Raw genomic sequence first — 7,094 nt, 5'->3', positions numbered from 1 at the left:
AGAGAAAAATCCAGCCACCAAAATCATTACAGCCCATGTGTGTCCTCTTTGGTGGCTATGTAACAAATACGGATGATTTCATCTTTTGTCATAAGCCAATTTGATCGTGATATTTTTCATAATATATTGCCTAGTGTTCACATAATATGCAGAGCTGCTGACAGCCACCTATCTTGGCATTTCTTGAGATGGGTGTGGTTTCCATCTCCAGAAATGTTGAGATGGGTGGCTATCAGTGGCAGCAGCGGTGATGCATCGTGCAACGCCTCTGCATAAACAATTAATGCCCTCTATTGCCTAAGTGATATCACTCATATTTCAAAGCAGGTTATATGTTCCCCCCCCCCCGAACAGGGCAGTTAGCTACATCTCATGATCGGGGGTCCCAAGAGCACCACGTATGTAAGCATGTGCGTCTCGTATCCCCATGTTTGTCAACATTAATTAGCGTTGGAGTTTGATAAGATTGCAAAGACTTAAGTACCCTCTCCTCCATTGGTGCAAAAACAAATGACGGTTCTTGAAAAGGAGTGGTTGTAAAGACTTAAGTGCCCCGAAGATGATTATTTAAGACCTAGTCTCTGCACTGCAGGATTATCCGAGAAAGAAATCTCCCCTGGAGGAGGCCATGAACATCAACCCTCTCACTCTCTCTCTCCCTTCTATTTATGCTTCTGTGCACATCCATTAGAAGATCATACATTGCTCCATCAAGCACCAACTGACCTATACATTGACTCTTGTGAAGCCTGATTCAGAGTTTTTACCCTTACAGGACACTACAACAGAGCAGTAGATTAGCGACGACCACCTTTCGTCGCTAATCCGTCGCTAATCCGTCGCTAACCATGTTAGCGACGGATTAGCGACAACGCGGCGACAGTATGCTTACGTCGCGAATATTTCGACGCTAACTGGCGACGGAATTATTCCGTCGCCAAGTCCGTCGCTAATTGCGACGGAATAACGAGCGCTATATTCCTTCGCCAATCCGCCGGTACTAAACGGCGACCACGGCGTGGCGACGGATTTAATTCCGTCGCTAAGCCGTCGCTAGATTAATATGAATAGCGACGGAATCATCCGTCGCTAATCCGTCGCAAAAACGAAAAAAAATCAAAAAAAATTTATTTAAAAATTAATTACGGAGAACTGTACAATTTATATTTCCTGTACAATTTATATTTCCTGTAAATAAAAAACAAACCACACAAAAAAATTCATATAACAAGTATCTATAATAATTAATCGTTCCACCTTAAAACTAAGAAGTTTAATTATTTACAATTCAACAATTACAATTAGGAAAAATAAAAAAAATAGAACTTCTTCAACACAGTCCTCTAATCATCGCCAAGATTTTGTGCGTCTTCTTGTTCATTGTCTTTATCTGTCCCTTCAGCTCCACTACCCTGATTATCGCTAGCAGCCTACACAAGAAAAGAACAGTCAGTATTGATAAACAAAATATAATGAAATAAATTACACACTATATGTGATTCTATCATGTGCTCATGTGTGATCTAAGGCAATAAAAAAACTCTATATGTGATTCTATCATGCTCATATGTGTGCTAAGGCAGTCAAAAAATTGAATATGTGATTATAGCATGTTCATATGTGTTCTAAGGCATATAAAAAAACTCTATATGTGATTCTACCATGCTCAGATGTGCTTTAAGGCAAGCAAAAAACTATATATGTGATTCGATCATGCTCGTATGTGTGCTAAGGCAGTAAAAAAATTGAATATGTGAATATAGCATGCTCATATGTGCTCTAAGGCAGGCAAAGCCAAAAATTTTATATGTGATTCTATCATAAATGATATATAACATGTTCATATGTGTTCTAAGGCAGTTAAAAAACTCTATATGTTATTATAGCATGTTCATATGTGTGCTAAGGCAGTCAAAAAACAGAATATGTGATTATAATATGCTCATATGTGTTCTTAGGCAGTAAAAAAACTGAATATGTGATTATAGCATGCTTATGTGTTCTAATGCAATCAAAAAAACTTTATATGTGATTCTATCATGCTCATATGTGCTCTAAGACAGACAAAAAGTTAAATATATATATATATGTGATTCTATCATGCTCATATGTGTGCTAAGGCAGTAAAAAAATTGAATATGTGATTATAGCATGTTCATATGTGTTCTAAGGCATCTAGAAAAACTCTATATGTGATTCTACCATGCTCAGATGTGCTTTAAGATAGTCAAAAAAACTATATATGTGATTATACCTGAGAGGGACCTGGAATCGAAGATCCCCTATCCTGAACAACGGCCTTGATCTCATTTCGGAGAAAGGGGGCGACGGTGTATTGGAAGTAGTTATTCAGTGATTCATTAATGATCTCGCGTACATCATCACCGGAAAGAATAGTCGGCTGCTTGGAGCTTATGTCGGCGCAAGAAGTTGGTGAGCCGTAACTGGAAGAACCAATAACTGGTGAAGTGTTCATATTACTCCCAAACCCGAACACGCGACCTTTTTTGGGTTCACCTGCTGCAGTCACCCATGCTGTAGGATCAAATGATGGATGCTGAGTAGCGTCTTCACCATATCGCTCTACCATTTGTTGCTCATATGCCTCCTACAAAATAATGTTTAAAGTATTCATTAATAATTAATGATAACATTATGATGACTTGCATATATATTGCAATGATTATTAATAGAATTAATACATACCGTTGTCGTTCTCGCCTTCTCTGATACGAAGACTCCCGTGGTCTTCCGTTTATGTGTTTCTACAAACACATCCTTATATGGTATACTGCCTCCTTTTTCTGCTTCCTGCGAAGTTAAATGACAAAAGATTTAGTACACAAATTTGCAACTATACTTATAAAATTAATATTATATATTGATGAGTTACCATTTTCTTTAGGTGGCTCCCAAATGTCTTAGATCCACCTGTGTGTAGATGGGCTTCGGGCATCTTCGATCGATTTTGTGAAGCCTTCGCAGAGCGATTTTTAAATGCATCTCCCGCCCACATATCGCACATTTCATCCCAGTAATCTCTCCTGATAGTAATAGGACCATGGCCCTTCCACAGTAATGGATCATCTACTACGCCAGATGCTTTTTTTGCTGCAGTCTTCATAGTGTGCAGCATGTCTGCAAATCGATTGGCAGCCACCTTCTGCCACACCTTCCTTGCATCATTTTCTTCCACCGTAGTTGCAAAGCGATTCGAAGCCTACAAATATTTTCAGAAAGTTAGTAGACATTGCTTAAATAAATTAAATATGAAACACATTAACTATGAGGAACAACTGTATACCATGAATGAGGACCACAATCTGTCTAATACCTCCTTTGGGTACTCTTTCCATTGAGCAACTGGTCCTGGTAGATGTTGAAGAAGTGAATTCCTAATCTCCCGTACTACTTCTTGTGGCTCAAACCTCGTGCTGCACATGAATTGTTACACAGTAAATATCAATATAAAATATTTAAAAGATATGCAATAATTGAAAACAAAATACTTACGGTCGATTATCGATATACACTATTCGAATGAGTCTTCTTGTGCCAGCCTGTGAAGACCCTGTTTCCTGTGTTGGCTGTTGACTTGTGCGATCAACTGGTGTAGGTGGGTCGTATACAGGCGCAACATCATCTGTAAAAAAATACACACCAAGTTCTCAGAATGTGCATTTGAACTAATCAAGCATCTAATTAGTTATATGATATACCTATCACAGGAGCCCGTGAAGATGAAGGTTGAGCCTGACTACTACTGGATGAGCGACCACTATAACCTCCACGAACCATATTCTAACAAATAACATATGTCATACAATACATTCAAATAATTCACATCAAGTATTACAATGCATTCAAGTCATTCACATCAAGCATTGCAATGCATTCAAATAATTCAAATCATTGACATCAAGTATTGCACTAATTCAAATCATTCGTTAATTGCATAAATTATAATACATTCAGATAAATTACAATGCATTCGAATCATTCGTATCAAGTATTACAATACATTGAAATAAAATTTTTAATCATTCACACCAAGTATTGCAATACAACTCACATCAAGTATTACAATGCATTTAAATAGAGGTTTGTAGTATAAGATTTTTTTCACTAGCTTGAGAATTCTTCCTCGTCACTAGTTTGACTTTCTTCTTCTTCTTCTTCTTCTTCTTCTTCTTCTTCTTCTTCTTCTTCTTCATTGTTTGCCCATCCACTTGGTACATCATTTGGATCACATTCCTCTATGAATGTTTCATCAGCCAATGGAGATATGACATGCATATCATGCGCAACATCGTGACCATAAGCGAAGTCACAGACATCATCTGATTGATAGTAATCACTGTCTTCAGCTAACTCATCTTCTTGTAACTGATCATACTCGGGGTATAGTTTGGATTTCACCTTGCAAACTGCCCACCATTCATTTCTATCTGACTTTTTTATACTCGGATATGAAGTATAATAAACTTGTTGAGCTTGCGAGGCTAATATGAATGGTTCATATGTTCCAAACCTGGATTTATGATTCACCTCCACAATGCCTGAAGCTTTGTCGAGTCTTGTTGCAGTTGGATCAAACCAATGACACTTGAATACCGTAACCCTGTTATTCATGCCTAAGTAAGTCAACTCCATTATTTCCTCTATAACACCGTAGTAATCATGTTCATTTTCACCGTAGCTGCTACCCTTGACACACACGCCACTATTTATCGTTGATTTGTTTATACCGTAGTCTTTTGTATGGAATCGATAACCATTTACGATATACCCGTTGTAGCATTGCACAACTTTGGTCGGACCATTTTCTAAATCACATATTCCTTGATCTTTAACATCACCATGGCGAACCTACGCACAGACATAAACAATTATTGTGATCACGATCAATTAAGAACTTAGTGTTGTTTATAAGTACAAAATTTATGTTAGCTTCTTTACCAACTGTTTCAACCACTCCACAAACTTAGTTTCACGTTCTTTTTGTACTTCTGCATTAGTGAGATGTGAAACTTTGCTTTGCAACTCCAGATCAAATCGTCTGCAAACCACAAATACTTATATTACCGAGCCATGTATCCACATATAGAACATAAAAGGATTTATAATTGAGTTGCATATACATATACTTACTCGATGTATGGGTCGATCGCTGAACAATTAAAAAGAATATAGATGTGTGCTGCATCTTGCTCTCGATCTGTCAATAGCCTTGATCGGCAACTACCAAATGCATGCCCAAGTCGTTGAAATATCGACAGCTTGTCAGCTACAGTTACTTGTTCTCCATCATCGTTACGGGGCGGGCATGTGTAACGTGTTGAAATATGAGGTTCGAAGTACATAGATGAGAAATTTGAAATCTCTTCTAAAGTGTACGCCTCACAAATAGAGCCTTCTACTCTTGCTTTATTACGAACCTTTTTTTTTAGGTCGAACATGCATCTGACAAGAATATACATTTCAAATTTTAAATATCTGTCATTAAAGAGACAAATATAAAAAAACATATACCTTTCAAATGGGTACATCCATCGATATTGCACAGGGCCACCAACCCTTAGTTCATATGGCAGATGTATGATCAAATGTTCCATAACATCGAAAAATGCTGGCGTAAATATCTTTTCTAACAGACAAACAGTGGTGATGACAGAGTCCTCGAGATTCTTTACATCTGATACAATGACCTCCGATGCGCACAATGTTCTGAAAAATCCGCTCAACTCAGACAATACCCCCCATATAGGTTTGTCTAACATATCATGGAATGCTAGGGGTATCAATCGTTGCATAAAGATATGACAATCATGGCTCTTCAACCCATATAACTGTCCATCGTCAATCTTCACAGCCCGAGCAATGTTAGAGACATATCCATCTGGAAATCTCAGTTGTCTCAACCATTGACATACATGTTTTATTTGATCAGTTCCGAGCACGTACTTCGCCTTTGGTTTCAGTACTTTGCCATTATACTCTTTGAGTTCCAATTCTGGTCTTTTACATATTAATTTTAAATCCATACGGGCCTTCGGATTATCCTTCGTTTTTCCTTTAATATTCATTACTGTATTGAACACATTATCAAACACATTTTTCTCTACATGCATCACATCCAAATTATGTCGTATCAATAGGGTCGGCCAATACGGTAGTTCCCAAAAAATAGATTTTTTCGTCCAATTGTGTTCCTTCCCAAATCCACGGAAGGGTGTAGGACTGCGGGCATCTGTTAATACATTTGGAAAGTATCGCAATCTTCTTAAAATCTCTATGCCAGACAATCTTGAGGATGGACCTTCCATTTCAGTTGTGCCTGCTGTAAATGCATTCTTTTGACGTCGGAACGGATGATCGCTGGGTAGAAATCGACGATGGCAATCAAACCAGCAAGGCTTCCTTCCATGCCTCAATCTAAAAGCTTTGGAATCCTCCATGCAGTACGGACAAGCCAACCTCCCATGTGTGCTCCAACCAGATAACATACCATATGCAGGGAAGTCACTGATTGTCCATAGAACAGCGGCCTTCATGTTGAAATTTTGTTTTTTGTGGGCATCATACGTGGTAACACCGTCATCCCACAATACTTTTAATTCATCAATCAATGGCCTTAGATATACATCAAGATTTTGGCCAGGTGAGGTCGGACCAGGGATCAACAGAGACAAGAAAAGATTTGGACGTTTCATACACAAGCTTGGTGGAAGGTTGTATGGAGTTACAAATACTGGCCAGCATGAGTATGGAGTTGATCTACCCCCAAATGGATTAAATCCATCTGTACATAGACCGAGTCTAACATTTCGCACTTCCATTGCGAAGTTCTGATGAGTACGATCAAAGTGCTTCCAAGCTTCAGCGTCAACAGGATGCGTGATCTTGTTTTCATCGTGTCGAACTTTATTTGCATGCCATCTCATGTGTTTAGCTGTCTTTGAAGACATATACAATCGCTGCAATCTAGGAGTGATAGGAAAGTAGCGGAGCGACTTGTATGAAACTTCCTTTGATCTCGTGCTACCATTGCCTCTTGTCTTTGGCTTGAACCGAGGATGCCCACATGACGGGCA

The 7,094-nt window shown here is 38.5% G+C and overlaps 1 long non-coding RNA gene across 1 annotated transcript; it reads right to left on the bottom strand.

Moving 5' to 3' along the window:
* Positions 1-1,234: 1,234 nt before the first annotated feature.
* LOC149819600 (uncharacterized) lies at positions 1,235-2,389 on the bottom strand. Its single transcript, XR_016426882.1, has 2 exons — positions 2,255-2,389; positions 1,235-1,430 (listed from the first exon to the last, which is right to left on the bottom strand). It is a non-coding gene; the product is annotated as an uncharacterized LOC149819600 (long non-coding RNA).
* Positions 2,390-7,094: the final 4,705 nt, after the last annotated feature.

Source organism: Nuphar pumila, chromosome 12 (assembly GCF_984573655.1).
Source record: "Nuphar pumila chromosome 12, dmNupPumi1.hap1.1, whole genome shotgun sequence".
Lineage (NCBI taxonomy): Eukaryota > Viridiplantae > Streptophyta > Magnoliopsida > Nymphaeales > Nymphaeaceae > Nuphar > Nuphar pumila.
This window is presented reverse-complemented; position numbering and strand designations above follow the sequence as displayed.